Source organism: Tiliqua scincoides, chromosome 1 (assembly GCF_035046505.1).
Source record: "Tiliqua scincoides isolate rTilSci1 chromosome 1, rTilSci1.hap2, whole genome shotgun sequence".
NCBI lineage: Eukaryota > Metazoa > Chordata > Lepidosauria > Squamata > Scincidae > Tiliqua > Tiliqua scincoides.
The window spans coordinates 65,885,822-65,903,003 of NC_089821.1; the positions used below are offsets into that span (position 1 = coordinate 65,885,822).

At 43.0% G+C, this 17,182-nt stretch overlaps 1 protein-coding gene and 1 pseudogene across 3 annotated transcripts in view; both read right to left on the bottom strand.

Annotated features, from left to right (window-relative positions):
• The window catches only part of COL18A1 (collagen type XVIII alpha 1 chain), a 204,718-nt gene that overhangs the window by 70,550 nt on the left and 116,986 nt on the right, over nucleotides 1-17,182 (bottom strand). The gene's annotated exons all lie outside the window — the stretch shown is intronic.
• On the bottom strand, nucleotides 16,264-16,383 carry LOC136637648 (5S ribosomal RNA; annotated as a pseudogene).

Here is a 17,182-nt window from a genome sequence, read left to right on the forward strand (position 1 = left end):
ATCTCCTATATAAGTTCTTCATGTTGCTTCAGCAAATGCCGGTTTAGGAACATGTTTGCTAAGGTTTGAGCATCAACACGGCATGAAGGTTATAATGTTAGACTAGGCCAGATTTGAACTTTAACCTGAGTTCAGATCTCCACACAGCCAGTTGGGTCAGTTACTAGCTTTCAGTCTAACCCACCTCACAGAACTGATGTGAATATAAAAGAGGAAAGAGTCATTTATTCTTACCTGACCTCCTTGGAGGAAGGATACAATATACATGTAAATGAAGAAATAAAACACACTATCCTGCCCTGAATAATTAGGAAAAACATTGCATGTACTCCTCTGCCGCTCACATTTCCATACAGAAAACAGCCAGAAATTTACTTTTTGAAATTCAAGCTGTAAATGGGGGGGGGGGGGAAGCAAGAATATCCCAGAGAGGACCAGCCTCCCCACAATTCCTTTATCCTGCTGTTATGGTTTTAGCTGTTCAGCACTTCATTTTAAGAACTGCATCAAAGGGAACCATCCAAAGTCCTCACTTGGTACATCCCATTCCACAGGAATAGCATTTTACAGATTTTCAAGACTTGTAAGAAACATACCATAGCATCAGCATCTGTTGCTTTCTGGCAGTAGCTGGACAGTAGGGACTAATTTACACCACCAACTTGTTCAGTGCTGTTTTGGTTTGTATTCTTTGGATGGGAAAAAATTCTTCCTGAACCACCAGAGGAAATCCTGCAGTATGTCTCTCGGGACTCTGGCGAGGACTGTGTTGGAAAAATCTCCCTGAGAATGTGAACTCAGCGAGGTCTCTAATGCAAAGTGGCATTCACGGATGCCATTTTTATCCATTCATTCAAAGAGGACAGAGAGAGGATTCACAAAGATTGTTAAGGATTTTTAACAAGGAGGTAGCATAGTTGATAGTTAGATTTAAGCCTGGAAAACATTTATTTGAGAAATTGTGGAAGAGGAGAATCAGTGGGTAGATTTTGACAGACCCCTGAAGTCACAACAGTGGGCAAGTCAAGTCAACAATGAGTAGTCAAGTTCAGCCCACATTTCAGAAACATAGATTTACATGAAGTTTTATTCATGAAGTTTTACTTCATCAGGTTTTTAATTAGGCATTCCCTTACTTGACTGCGTCAAATAAAAAGTGTCCCCAGGTAACCATTTTAGGGTCAACTAGAAGAGAGCTGCAACTTTTTTCTTTCAGGACATGAGTGAACGAACAAGAGCATAGCAAAATTACATATATGAATGTGCACAGGCATGCATGCTAGTAGAAATAAACTGTGGGCTTGTAACTTCTGTGGACTTCTTTGCTGGGCTGATTTAGACAACATGTTTAGAACCTCTTTGGTACCTTCCTGCAGTGGGCAAGAAAGAGCTCAGGAGACTGGATTTTCCTGCTGCATTTAGAAGGGAGCTGGCCCCCTGAACTCAAAGCTTTGAGAATTGTGCTTCCTGAGGTTGAAACTGTCATTCTCTGTACAGAAGTGAAGTTCAACTTGCAGACCAGAATACAGTTCTGGACTTTCACTCTCTATTTTAGGGGCCACTAACCTAATTCGCTGTAACAAAAAAATGCTCACAGGACTGAAAGCTTCCAGACAACATCTCAACAATTCCATATACGTAATATTTTTTGTATACTGTATCATGTAACATATGTAACATGTTACATATAACATATCATGTAAAATTAGGCACAGGGCCTTTCCACATGATACAGAAAAGAGTATGTTCTGTAGAACGTCACAAGGTGAATGTTAATAGCAGCTGATGAACATGTTTCTCCCAAATTCTCTGCCACAAATACTTATTTTCTGCATGCAGATGCCTCTAAAACTACTCTGACATTCAAAATGCATCACCATCCTCCACAGTTGATGGCCGTTCTGCTGGAGTACCTGGGAAGGTTCTTCCCACTGAGGTACACAGCTGGGAGAGGGAAAACTATAGCAAGTGCAGCAGACTGTGGATGGGAGGGACAGAAGTCCAGAGCTTTGCTCTTAATAGTAATCTTGTGTCACCCTTGCATAAATTTCCTTGTAAAATGATGTAGTACTTGTGTCTGTACAGCATAACAGCATGACACCGCTTAAAGTACAAAGCCAGGCAAGTACAGTATATGAATTACAACTAGCAGAAAGAAGAACATGACTCATATAGTTCATTCACCCACACACAATCTCATTCCCATATACATAGCAGTTAGTCATTCTGAACTGAAAATGTTTCCTGGCTGTATTTTCACTAAGTAGTGGAACACCTGGCAACCCAAAGGATGACAAATCACAACAGCAACATTTTACTACATTTGGGGAAATGGGTTGCTATGGCAAAAACTTCCAAACAACATGATGACATGGATTGTGATGGCATACAACTCTGAATGCATCAGGTATATCTTCCTAGAGCAGTGGTTCCCGATTTGTGAGCTGTGGAGACCAGCCAGGGGAGCTGCCGAATCCTCATGAAAAACCCACCACCCTATACAATGTATAGAATTGTAGCCTTAATGGAGAGCTGAGGCCAATGGCCCAGAAGGTCAAGGGAGCCACTGGTCAAAAAAAGTTTGGGAAACACTGCCCTAGAGAGAAATAATAATACACATTTCTATTCTACAGAGGGATTTATTGTATGCAAGTTCTATTAACTTCTACTGCAGCCACTTTTGCCAATCATGATTATCTTTTTTTTAATCCGATGTTCTCACATGCCCCCAAATATTTGCTTACTTTACTTTCCTGTTAATAGAGATTTCTCAAACAATTCCAATGTTTTGGGATAGTCAGCATCATAGTCAGAATTTCCTAAGTGGGCCTTGGTTGGGCTCCAACTCCAGGTGTTGCTTCTGAGAACAAATATCTCAGTAAAGAGGTACTAAATTTTCTTTCTATTTTCCTGACGATGCCTGAGCAGGCTATGTCCACACCAAGCACTGCCCCGGTCTTTACACTTTGACCTACCCTGTTCCAGCAGACAGAAAGATAACAGCCGAGTGCTGATAGGAACACTACATTTAGTGGCACTTTATACAGCAGTCTTATCCATCACATTGACCATGGTGTGTGTTTTCATGTAAAAGGGTGAAAGGGAAATACAGATATCCAGTCATAAGAAAATATGTGACTGAATGCACTGGGAAGCCACAACTGACCTCTGTTCCCAGTCACATGTCTATGTGTGTTTGGAAATTTATGTTCCCCTTTTTTAGCTTGTGGGTTTACCTTAGCTGCAATAAACACAACTACCACACAAAGTGCAATGTAGCCTTTCATACGTTAAATGCATGGAATAAATTCATGCGGAGCACAGCAGAAGGCTCTGTTTTGACCTACATATAACCATTAGAACAGAGTCCCTGCACAAAGGCGAGTTTGCCAACCCAATGTCCCTCTATCCATGTGCACATATCTTGTATGAATCATCATATGGAAAGGGATTTTATTTGTATTACAAGGGTTCAAAGTATGTGTTACACTGATCACAAACCTACTCCAGTCCTATACACTCCTCACAATAGTGCAAGTCCCCCTCTTCCACTCCATGGGAAAGTCTCCTAGACTGACATTCCATGCCTCACTACTTAACTGTATAGTTTAAGGTTCTGAATGGAAATGATTATAAGAAAAGCACATCTAGTTTTCTCAAGGCATGTTGGAGTTTTTTATCCAGATGTGATTCTCTTCTCAGTCCAAATAGGACATCTGGCTATGTGCAGGCTGACCCTCAACACAAAATTCTTAGTTTTTTTTGGCATAGTTATATCTCTCTCAAATCACCCACACAGTGGGTGAGATTTTTTCCTAACACATCAGTTCTTTAGATTGGAGCCAACTGGTGCAAATAAACTATTAACTCAAAATAATATTAAAAATACTGTCCTAACCTTCAATTAACACAGGTTTTAACTAAATTAAAATAAATTTAAAAGCAAAACTACAATGAAAACAACAGTAGGGGTAGAATGGGTAACAGAAAACTAATACATCAGAAAAGGACCAAAATGCAAACCAAAGGGATTCTAAAAACTGAAGAGCTAAAATATTGTGTCAGATAATGATGCAACTGGAAATGCAGGGCTCAGAGAACCATCTCAAGTTCACAGAGAAAATTTTAAATCCAGCATCAAAACTAAACAGACAGAAGAAACTGGGAAATAAAAACATGAAAGGTTTTCCCCAAGAACTTTGGTACAAATACAGAAATGTTCTTTGTTTCCCACACTTGTAAAGCATCCACTATAGAGGGAAAGTAAGATTACTTTAAACAGAGAGATAACTTTAATCAAATCAGGTGACTTGCAGGGCAATGTCAATTAAAAGATGTACTGCTGTAACTCTTACCACTGTGGGAGAGGTTTTCCAGAGCAGCTCTAGGTCAAAAAAGGCCATTGTGTTTTTAGAATTGTTCCTATATTCTGGGAGACTTTTTGACACTGAGAGTGCTGTTTGCATTACATCAAGCAAGATCATGGGCAACTAAGCTGGTCAGAGACCAAAAAGCACGTCTGTGTTCTAGCAATGCCACCTGCAAGAAAAGCACTCTGCAGCTTCTGAGAGAAACATTAACTACCATACCTAAACTCATTGATTCTTGAGCAAATAAGGTGACCCAGGTCTGTGTACACTTTGTATTTCAGTGTACCCACAGATTTAGTGAAGAATCTCTAAAATAATTTAGCCCACTGAATCTAACAATGTACTTGGCCAGTAGAATCGGACACACAGTGGGTGTTTCCATAAAATGTTGGCAGAGATTAGAAAAGCTGAAGTCAACAGAAACCATTATTTTCCACTGGAAGGTTAAAGGGGTGAAAATTAAGATACTTTCTCCTTCAAAAAACAAAACCCAAATTCTTTCAAGTCCATAAAATATTGTCATCTGGCCTCTGCAGATGTTATGTTTGGATCCATAAAATGCCTGAAACCATACAGAAGAGCAACTCTGAGATAACAGATAAAGTGTGCAGTCAACAATCTTTCACTCCCACGCTTGAGTAACTAACATAAAGGGAGGCTGTCAGACCTACAGCCCACAGGAAATAGCTAAGAGACACTCCATAGGACCCCAGAACTGTGCTCTTTTCTGACCCTGCCCAATGCTTATGTTGTGAACAAAGATAACCTTGTGCCTGCTGGTGACTACACTGCCACCAAGAGGATTTTATGAATCGGAATGGAAGAGCAAATATTCTTGAATTACTCTCAATTACTCTTGAGTTACTCTCCCCTTCTTCACATATAAAAGAACTTCAGAATATCCCCAAAGTGGATTTCTTCTATGCTACAGTTTAGGAGCAATGGATGACTTGCATGGCCATTATGCATTTAAAGCCCCAATTCAATCCTTTCCCATCCCTGCTGATGCAGCTGTGCTGCATTGCGGGGGGGGGGGGGGTGTCACAGAGATCTCCCCTGGGTAAGGGGACATTCCGCTTGTGCAAGTTTGAGTGGACTCGGGAAAGTGGATAAGATATTGGCAGTGCCATTTCTGCTGACATCACCCACTTCCAGCTCATGTTCTGCCCTGTCTCCTCCCCATTCATCCCCCCCAACCTGTTCCACCCACTCTGCTGATTAACTAGTACCCCAGACTGAGAGGATCTGCTGGTGAGCAGCCATTGCCTCTCACCACTTGTGGAGGCGGCCCAGCTGCTCCAGAGACCATGATTCATTTTGTAACAGCTGTGAAGGACCTTATGCCTTTACACCTTAAACAGTGGTTCTCAAACTCTCTGGGAGAGTTTGAGAGCCACTAAGTCTTTGCAGGGGAGGGAGGGGTTGGGGGGAAGGCAGTGATGTGATCCCCACGATCACGTAGCTCAGGGGGGCTGCAGGGACTGGGATGTACTCATCAGTCCCTGCAGCAGCCTTCCCGGGGTGCGGGGAGCCCTTCGCGAGTGCATGCGGGGCTCACCAGCCACTTTGAAGTGAAAGTGGAGCAATTGCGCCCCACCTCCGCAAAACCAGAAGTTTTTGCACAGCTCCGTTAGTGGTGCAATCCTCGGGATCAAATTGCTGCCTTCCCGTCCCTTAAGGGGACAGAGGTCAGGGCCCTCTGGCCGGGGCGTCCCAATGCCCCAGTCTGAATACCACTGCCTTACACCTATGTAAGATCCACATAGGTCTGGGCTATAAGATGGCTCTTATACCATGTGATCTCACATGATCAACCAAATCAGTATATACCAACCTCAGTTTGACTACAGCTCTCTAGAATATCTTACCAGCCTTGCCGCTGAGTTCTTGTTAGGAGAAGATGCTGAGGACTAAACATGGGTTGTTCTGTATGCAAACAGTGAGTTCTACTATCCGACTACAATCCTGTATTACCATTTTATTTATTTAGGCATTTCTACCCTATCTTGTCTTTTTAAAAAAAATCCTCAAGCAGATTCACAAATACAAACACCACAATAAAAACACAATATCAAAATGTAAAATATCAGTAAAGCAAAGCTGATTAAACAGCAGATAAAACAGACACAAAAAATTACAACAAATGGATTTAGATATCAACAAAAGCTCAGATGGACAAGCTTTGTCTAAAAGAGAGCAATGCTGGTATCAGGTGAATACATCTATGGAAAGAGTTCCATAATATGGAGCCCACCACAATAAAGGTCCTCTCTCCATAGTTTACTGTTGTGATGATAAACTTCCTCCAATTGTGATCAAGCTTGTGAATGCTCTAGCACTTCTCTAGACTAGGTTATAAGCCAGTGGGGATTTCCCATGTCCTCTGCAGCTCAGGTCTGAAGGACCTTTCCATTTTACTCATGGGTGCTGAAGTACAGGTCCAGCCTATTTATACACGGATTTTTTATACATGGATTTGACACGAATGGCCCCTGCAAATGAGAAGGAACTTGCTGATCCCTGGAGAAGGGGGAAAATGCATCCCTTTAAAATCGGTTTTAAAAACTGAACAGTCCTTTAACAACAGTCTCCTTAATGTGTGAGAAAGAGGGCAGCTGGCTGACAATCCATCAGTCCTTCTCTCGCCGCCTCGGACCCCTCCCTTCCCCCAGCACTTGAAAGAAAGGTGATCATTTTGCATTGGTGAAGGGCGGGGCTGAGTGAAGTGCTGATGGATTGTCTTCTTAATGACTCTTATCTTAGAGTCAAAAGATCAGCAAGGTGTTTCAATCCAGTGTTTCAATCACTGGAACAAAGAAACTTTGTTTTTTAAATTGATTTGCTATAGTTCCTGCCTGGAAGGGAACCCACTCGAATAATTAGTCTCAACCTGTAATGTCTTTTCCTCCCACAAAGGAAGGTCTGCTGATCTTCCCTGGAAAGCCTTCCCCTGTTCCTGCAGTGCTGACATGAGAGAAGAGATGGGGTTATATACCACTCACTTCCTCCTTCTCTCCGCAGTAGTTTTCTTGGGCCTCTTCCTCTCTGTAGTTGCTGAGGCAGAGCCCTCACCTCCATTCTCTCACTCCAGCCTCATCATCAGAACTGGTTGCAGCTTTTGTACTGAAATCTAAATTATGATCATGTGTGAATCCACCCCTTTCCCAAACCAGAACCTGCCTCCAGAGCTTTGTTGGCAAAGCAATGAAGGACCCTGTATCAGACCCCTCACATGAAGTGAAAGTATTTGTAGTCTCAGCAGAACCTGATTGTGACTGATTCTGCAGCTGCAGTATTGTTGGCCATGGTCTTGGTGGCTGTAGAGTTGGGAATGCATTTTTCAGTGACAGGTTGCTCAGCTACCAAGGTGACCATAGTAATGGGCTTGGTGGCCATGAGTGGAGTGGCAGATGCAAGTCCAGAGGAGGTTGCTCTGAACAGAGCCTTTTTTTGAAAACAGATTGAATCAGAACATACTGAGAGGAGATCCAAACAGTTTTGTAAGACTGGTCACAACACTCAAAGACCTTGAACTCTTGGTGCCTTAATAAACAAACATTCACTCTACAGAAATTTAAATGATGGTTTCCTCCTCCTAAGGCTTCCCTTAGGTCAGAACCAGTAAGTATTTGCTGAGGAAGGGAGGGGGCAAGCAACACAATTGGGATGATCGTGCTTCTGCTGGGGAGGGAAGGGTTTGTTACACTTACCTGGGGGTTGCTATGGCTCTCTAGTGCAGCCATTTTCAACCACTGTGCCGTGGCACACTGGTGTGCCACGAGTGGTTCACAGGTGTGCCACAGGAATTTGGGGAAAGGTCATTTATTAATAGGGCCAATGGGAGATGTGAGCCCCCACTTGCGGCATGGTGTGCCTTGTCAATTGTCAAAAACCTGGTGGTGTGCCTTGATCATTTTAGTGCCTTGTCAGTGTGCCATGAGATGAAAAAGGTTGAAAATCACTGCTCTAGAGGGTCTGGGGAGCCTGTGACTCCCCTCTGCAGTCCTCCCAGCAGCTCCAAACTGCAGTAAAAAGAAAAATAAACCACTTCCAGTTTCACAACAAAAGCAAGAAGTGTTTTAACTGCAGTTTGGAGCTGCTGGGAGGACTGCAGAGAGGGTCACAGGCTCCCCAGACCCTCCAAAGAGCCATAGTGACCCTCAGGTAAGTGTAAAAAACCCTTCCCTCCCCGGTAGCTGCCATTGCTGTCACCCTGACCTTTATGGGGTAGAGGTTCCCTGGCTGTGGTGTCACGATGCCTTAGGTTAACAACTTCCTGAAAATAGAACCTCTGCCTTAGGTTAACAACTTCCTGAAAATAGAAAGCCAACAACAGCTAGCAAGTGCTGAGATAGAACTGCTCTACCTAGACCTAATATTTTCAGGGTTGTTCCTTTACGTGGAGGAACACTCAAAACAGGAATTCCCCACCTACATTCCAATCTACCACTTTAGAATTTCACCACTTCAATCTCCTTGCACATGTCGACCAGGCCACATACATACAAACACACACATAAGCATGTATTACAACTCTATATTACCTATGAAAGGCATTCCACCCCTTGACTGTGTCTACAAGAGTTTGCAGCTGATACCGAGGTCTGTTTTTCGTTTACAAATTAGCAACCCAACAGATGGTGCAAAATCTAACTAACTTGTCAAGAGAATGTGCGTGTATGTGGAGTGGGAGTGGAGAGAGAAGAACAGGAACACTGGCTTCATCAATCAAGCCTGCTGCACCCTATGAAACAAGTTGCAAATTGGATTCTTGTCCAGACCCGACCAAAAGTGGGTTTTTTTCTTTTTCCAAGGTTGCAGATTACAATAGCGTATTATATTATACCCTCCTGACAGCTGTAAAAATTACAAGGCATGAATGCCAACAAGTTTGGGACATGATACAAATATGTTGCCCTGTACTGTTGCCATGAAAAGAGTTTGTACTGGCTGTTTCAAATTAGGAAGTTGCTGGAATAAGGAGCACTCGTGGTGTGTGTGTTGTGTGTTTTAAAGCTCCTTTTCAAAATCCTACTTGTATTTACAGCATCAGGCAAAAAGGATTGCTTACCTGGAACTTACAATCTCTGAGAGGCCTCTGTGCAGCACTACATATGGATTTTGTGACTATGCAGAATCAAGTGAGGAAACATTCTGGACGTCTGCTCAGGGAGGTGGAGGTTCTGCCCCTCTATGAGAGGAAAATTTTAGCCATCTGCACATCCATTGGGAGTGAGATGAGCATCTTCCCACCTTGTCTTCATCACTGCTCCAACAAGATATTAATTCTAATAAATGACATTGCTGGAGTGAAGAAAGGTGGGTTATATGACTGCACACATTACCTCTTGCAAGCATAAGTTGCAGGCAAGCAATTTGTTTCTTTTCCTTGTGGTCTCTGGGTTATAATTTTTTGGTGTTTTTTAACAGCACATGGTCCATTGTTGACATTTCAAACTCTGGAATTCCTACCAGAAAACAAGCAAACCAGATCCCAAGTGATATTGCAAGATTCCAATATCGCTTGGGATCTGGTTTGCTTGTTTTCTGGTAGGAATTCCAGAGTTTGAAATGTCAACAATGGACGACGTGCTGCTGAATGTTGCAATGGAGGGGTAACAAGACTTCAGGCCAGGTACTGGGACATAAATGTTCCACTTCCAGGTGCCTGGGAAAGACTAACAATACCTGGTGGAAATTTCACCTAAGTAATTTTCAAAGGAGCTTCCCAAGTGGTCTGAGGACTGGGATCACAAACTACATGGTACATTTAACACACAACGGAGCGGTAAAAGGCTTGCTTTTACTCCTGTATAGACAAAGTTTGGATCAGGACCATGGTGCAAAGATGGGGGCATTTAACTCTCTACCTCTGCACCTTTTCCCACTGAAAATCACACCCTCCAAAATGGTTATTTAGCTCTTATAAACTGCCATTTGCTGCAATGTTAACATAACATGTAGTTTGATGCTTGGAAACCAAATCCTTAGTAGGAGGCCTTTCATCAGATCAATGGTGGGAACTGGAGCCACTGGAGGGTTTCAACATTTTGTAAGATTTTTCTCAGCACTCAAAAATGTTAAAAAGACCAAGACCAAACAGAAATTCTCTTTGGTACTCTCTGCCTGGGGTTCTGCAGGCTTTCCCCCACAAAGATGCCCTAGATTCAGAAAACAGGATACAATTGGCTTGCTTAATGAATTTGTAGATAATGGAATTTTTGCCAAGACAAAAGGGCATGGGACACTTCCCAGCTAAACTAAAGGAAACACTATAATACTCCCTAGAGAAAAATATGGGAACTGGGTGGGTGAAAGAGCAGTTACTAAAAAGGTTCTCTGAAGAGAAAATGTATAGAAAGGTTGTATAGAGTCGTTGCTGTTCTAGAGATCAGAAGAAATAGGTGCTCATTCTATAATGAAGGAGACATAGGAGGTAGTGGTAAGGGAATTTGTGGAGTTCAGGGAGGATGGGAAAAGCCAGGAGGGGCCTTGAATTAGGCAAGCTTTGTGCTGCCGGGAGAAGAAGGGACAGAGGTAAAAAAAATCCATGAGGAGGGTATCTGGACAAGCACGCTTTATATAGCACTGGGGGTGAGCACAGCTCTATGGAATTGCCTGTGGCATGGGTGGAACTTGGGCTGAGCGTAAGGAGAATCAGGCGGAGATAGTTCTTCCTGAACTAGACAAACTCTTCAGATATAGTCCTGGCTGACTTTGAACGTTAAGATACAAAGAGCAAGCAGTACAAAAACTCTCCAGCCAATTATCTTCACATTTAGGAAGGTCAATTCATGGCTGAGTTGAGATTTGAACCAGCAACTCTCAGGTTATACTCTTAAGCCCGTACACTGCTTCAGCGCATCCAAAGCCTGTAGTACATGTGGGATAGGTGCTTAAGGATCCACCGGCTCCCCATCTGTCAGGGGTCTGCATGGGCTGTGCAGTGGCACTTGTAATAGTTGTGGGCCTGTGTTAAGGTCCGGGGAATGGAACCTGTTTACCCACTCTGCTAGTCTCCCAGTTAAGGGACCTGGAGGATATTCCTCACTGTGGCCAATGAAGGTACTATTAATGAATGTTGTGAACATTTACATGATATTCCCAAATGAATATTGTGAACCTACAAAAACTTACACAAGAATCTCTACAGCCAACCAAAAGCAACTGTCAACATTCATCATCAAGATAAGTGGGGAAATAGACCAGGAAAGCCGACATCCACAGAATCTGCCTAGGACTGTCCCCACTCACATGTTAACATGAATGTATTTCAGACGAGTCTAATTTCTCCCACGTTGTGAGTGGGGCAAAAGACTAATGAAAGACAGCTGCCTCCCTCCTCTTTTTCTGTATTTTGTGCTCCCTTGAGATACAGAGAAGTTCCACTTAATATGGTTTTATTCCAAACCACAGTCAGTTGAAAATACTGAAGCCAAAATGTTGTGCGTCATATAAAAGAGGAACACAAGGGGAACACAAGTTTTTAATATATGAATTCTGTGTCATACGCAAACAATAAGGGCTTGAACTATGGGGGGAACAATTTTAAGGCCCCTGACATACTTGAAACTTCTAGTTCTAATCCTAAAGCAATACCTGTGAGCCTCTGAATATATCTCCTCCTTTGCCATACTTCACACCCCTCCTTCTTGCTCTGTTTGGATGGAGCTCATCTGTTGTCTCTTCTCTTCATATTTGTCTGTCAATGCTATTGTTGTACCTGTGCCATTCTGATCTGACAGGGTGTAGAAGAGTTGTAAGCTAGGGTGCTGAAGACTCTCTAGCCCCCACTTTCCTCTCCTTCACACTTCTTCTTCTGTATCTTTCTCCTCTTCTTTTCCCATCCAGGAAGTGGGAGAAGTAGCAGCAGCTGGCACACTGCCTGGTAAAGGAGGGGGGTTGCCTCCAGTGCCAGGAGGTCTTGGAACAGCCCTGACAAATGTACATATATTTTGGTACTTCTCGCTTTAAAATGCATGTGAACAGGTACCCAAGTTTTACTCTTACCTATTTAACAAACAAACACCTTCTCAGTTGATAAAGTATTCATGTACAGGTAGGGCCTGGGTATCTGCCGGGGAACCATTCTCGGACCCTTCACTGATACTGACAATTGCGGATAATGAAATATGCAATCTTCACCCTCCTAAAGCTCTCCAAAGAGAAGCCTCTGGAGGAAGCTTCCCCGGGCCTTAAAAGGCATAAAAATGTCATTCCCGGTTTCTAAGGAAGTAGCTTTTTCAGCATTATGAGCCATTCTGAAGCCCACAGAGGCAGCAGACAGATATGTGCTGCCTCTCCGGGCTTCAGAAAGCCCTCTGGATGGGACCAGGGTACAGCTCCGGTCCCCTTTGGACGGCTCAGGTGAGCAGAGTCTGGCTCAATGCAGGTTCGTTGGAAAAGCCAGATGTAAAATTTGCGGATAAACAGGTTTCACCTGTATTTTGTACTCCAGTATGCATTCTTGAATATGAAATGTAAGAATAAGCCCTTAGTATTTCTTTATTCAATTTTCTCCACCCTTCCTCCAAGGATTTGAGAGCAGTATATATGATTCCCCCATTTCATCCTCACAAGAATCCTGTAAGAGAGGTTAGGGTGAGAGAGGCTCAAGGTCTCCCAGTAAGTTTCACGGCTGAATGGGAATTTGAACCTGGGTCCTACCCTGACACTCCAACCACTATACCATACTAGTTCTCAATTACCTGTTCTTCTACCATCTTTGACTCCTCCCCCAGTCGGCCAGTCACTACCACTATTCATTGTAATTCCTGACCACTTTTCAGTCTTACTGAATGTAGCTTCAAACTCTCTGGACAGGGACTGTACAATTCCTGGGCTTGAACCAAACTGTAAGATAGTTGCTCCTACATAAGCATCCAGAAATAGAACAAGAAGGGGAGAAAATCAACCTTTTCTTCATTTCACCATCAAGGGCTTTAATGAAAACGTTCCCTCCACTTCTGCTCCATCCCTTATTATCATTGCCAAAGTACAGCATAGACCAGAGGTCTCCAAACCCTAGCCCAGGGGACAGATGCGGCCCACTGCAAGCCCCTATCTGGCCCACGGCCAGCTTCCTGTCCCCTGAAAGGCTCTGGCCCACTTGGCCGAACATGATTGGAGCTATGCTCTGGTTGCATCTGGAGGGTGTTCTAAGGGCCAGAGAGGTTGAATGAATGAGCCTATTCATTCATTTATTCACTCATCTAAGTTCAATCTCTAATTTATTTATATACATTTTATATTTAAATTTTTTTCTGGCCCTCTACACCGTGCCAGATATTTGATGCGTCCGTCTGGTCAAAAAGTTTGGAGACCCCTGGCACAGACCAAAACATGCTCTCTCCATGCACTAAAATGAACTCAAACTTCACAAAGTCCATTTTGACCCAAGCCAGCAACCTTTGGAAAATATTGATCCACAAACAAAAACTAAACATTTTGTCACAGTACAAAACAGTACAAATCAGAACAAAGTGGAGTAATAGCCAATGATTGCACTTTAAGGCACTGAGCAGCAATTAACCCTTGATAGTCTTCATTTATATGACAAATGAGAAAGAATAGAGAAAAACCCCTCCTCAATTTAAGACAAAGAGAACTTTTGTAAAAAGCACCCCATTCTCTTGCTGACATCACTACTCCATTTCTCATTAATGTATTTTTATCATTGAAGAGGAAGAAAACGAGAACAATGAAGCTACGAACATGATAGCACTCCATGGGTGCCCGAAAAACCTCTGAAGAGAAACACAAAATGGTATAACTTCGTTTTGCAAACGAAGGTCAATGTACACAAAATCAGCTAAGAAAACACAACAAAGTGTGTGTACGTTTTTGAGAATCTTCATATAGAGGAACCAGAATATATTGCCACTTTCAGAGAATGGCACAAATGCATATTTTGCTGCTGGAGTGTTGGGCTGGGAACCCCACAGGCCTGTTAGGACTCACTTGCATCTTCAGAACCAAGGAGCATCGAGCTCTATCAAGCACAGCCAATCTGTTTGATCATGAGCAGTCCCATTGATTTTAATAGGGAAACCATCAAAATAAGTTGTCAGAAATTGTTAGAAACGTGTGGTGGACACGACTACTGTCTCCATTTGCCTTATTACAGATTGTCTGTGTGCAAACAAAAGCTAGGGATTAAACCAATGAACTGCTGACTTATAGCGCAAAGCTGGAAAAGTTCCCACAAAGCAATCCTAACTGCCTCTCCTGGCTCTTTAGAGTCAGAAAAAGCAGCCAGGATATCCCTGCTGTGCTCTTTATAGCATGAGGCTGTGTAGGCGCTTTTGGCCTTCAAGACTGGGAGAGGCTGCACACTCAGCTGCAGTAACCTTTCCTTTTGCTGGAAAAAGCAGCACGCCACCAGCCCACCAGCCTCTCCCAGATTTAAAAGCTGATGGTGACAGAAGCCAGAGAAGCAACTCAGCAAGTAGAGAGAATGGCTGAGTGGAGAACTTGTCAGACCTTTAATGCAAAAAGAGATTCAGGCTGAAAGAGAATAGTTGAGATCATAGGGAGACTGGATCCTCCCTTGCATTTCTGGAGCTTGCATTTCTTTTTGTTTTGGGTGAACTTTCCCAAGACTGAACTCGTGCCAGGAACCAACCAATACATACCTGCAGGGCAAAACATTCAGGAACACATTCAAACGAAGGCGTATGCCCAGGCCCTTGAGGGCACAGGTTATTGACAACCTAAAAAAAAATTATGACCAAGAAGTGCATTTTCTTGTGAAACTTAGGTCCTTAAAAGAGGTTCAAACCAATCAGAGTTTTAAAGAGCTATACCAAACAATGAAAGTGCCATTTTTAAAACACAAAAAAAAACCCTGTCTTCCAAAGAGACAAACAGCTCTTCTATAACTAGAAGAAAAAGGAAAAGGAAATAGAAGGAGAGGAGAATTATAGAGCTTTCTGCAATCACAATTAATTCAGAAGACTCTAGAACATACATGGTGTTGCCTGGTGCCCTCACAAGACTTTTTTTGTTCTATATGCACTACTGGACTACCCACAGAAAGTAATACCACCAGCAGAGAGTTCACAGCACTGCATGGCAGTTCTGGACAACACAACATGGCAGTCCTGGCATCTGGCCTGGATGCCTTTAAAAGAGGATTGGACAAATTTCTGGAGGAAAAGTCCATCGTGGGTTACAAGCCATGATATGTATGTGCAACCTCCTGATTTTAGAAATGGGTTATGTCAGAATGCCAGATGCAGGGGAGGGCACCAGAATGAGGTCTCTTGTTATCTGGTGTGCTCCCTGGGGCATTTGGTGGGCCGCTGTGAGATACAGGAAGCTGGACTAGATGGGCCTATGGCCTGATCCTGGGGGGCTGTTCTTATGTTCTTAACATAGCGGTGGCACCGAGCACCTGCACAGCGTGCTACATCACAGAGTGCTATAGTTATTGCATACACAGCTCCATAACCACTGCTACCCTAGTCTAGAACATGAGCCTGAACTAACTGCATAATGGAACACAAAAACTAGTTGGGGGCTGCAAGGACAAGAGAAAGGGGAAGATAAGCAGGAATGGGTGCCACCATTTGAACACTTATTTGTAAGTCTGATCTAAAAGTGACAACGTAGGAGTCTTTGTCTGGTTGCTGGGGGTCCAAAGGCAGTACTGGGTCCTCCATGTTGGTGCACTGAGTACTACTTCAACCACCAAGTTCAGAGGTCAGCTTTGTCAGGTCAGCTCTCTGATGGGTAGGGGTCCTTTGCCACAGTCAACATGGTTTAACCTGACACTACCCCTGTAAAGTTCCAATGCACCCAGGACTTCCATTTCCAGGGCTTAGTCCTCTGTATGCTGTTAATTTGAATAGAGCATGGTTGGTAACCTTCAGTCTCAAAAGACTATGGTATAAGCCTACAGCACCCGGTATTCCCAGGTGGTCTCCTATCCAAATACTAACCAGGCCTGACCCTGCTTAGCTTCCGAGATCAGACGAGATCAGGCATGTGCAGGGTAACAGTTGCTGCTTGAATAGAGCCTTGGCTATACATTGAACAACCACTTGACGGTCAAGCAAAACAGACCTGAAATGTCAGTGTGCGTTTTTCTTGAAAGACTCTTATATGGTCTAATTCTGTAAAAGTACCACTCAGTTTGTATGCAGTTCAACCTTAAGCTTTCTCAGAAACATGTTGCCTCCATTTAAAACACACACAAAAACACCTTTCTCCTACCAAGTACTTGCCTTTTCTGGAAGTTTTAATCTATCAAGCAAACAATTCAGGTTACCTTGAATTGAATGGGTCAGTCTGAGAACAGACAATGGAGCAAAACAGTTTGGACACTCATGTACAGGTTTGTAGATACTACCTTCAGGAATGGTATCCTGCATGTTGCTTCATTCTCTATGTAACAAATTCCCATAAAAGAGAGCAATGCATTAACACATTCAAGGATACACTCATGGATCTTCCTGACCCTGCAGCACAAGAGGGTGACTCCCTTGATAAATGCTCCCAGAATAACAGAACTATAAAAAGTAATGACAGGGAGGCTTTCCTTACCTGTCTGAAAGAAATAAAAGCGTGGCCTGGTGTAAAAGCAAACAATTTAACTCCTCCATGAAAGAAGAGTTTATTCTAGTAAAGAAAAAGTTGCATGCACACAGTTGACAAGATAGTGGAATATTCTCACAAATCAGACCAGCACTACATAGCACTTGCAAATGTGAAGTAGCAACTTGTCCAGTGTATAATGTATCTATTTTCAAAGGAACCCTGTATCTATCTCAAAGGAAAATAATATATCTATTTTCAAGAGCTCAGGGGAT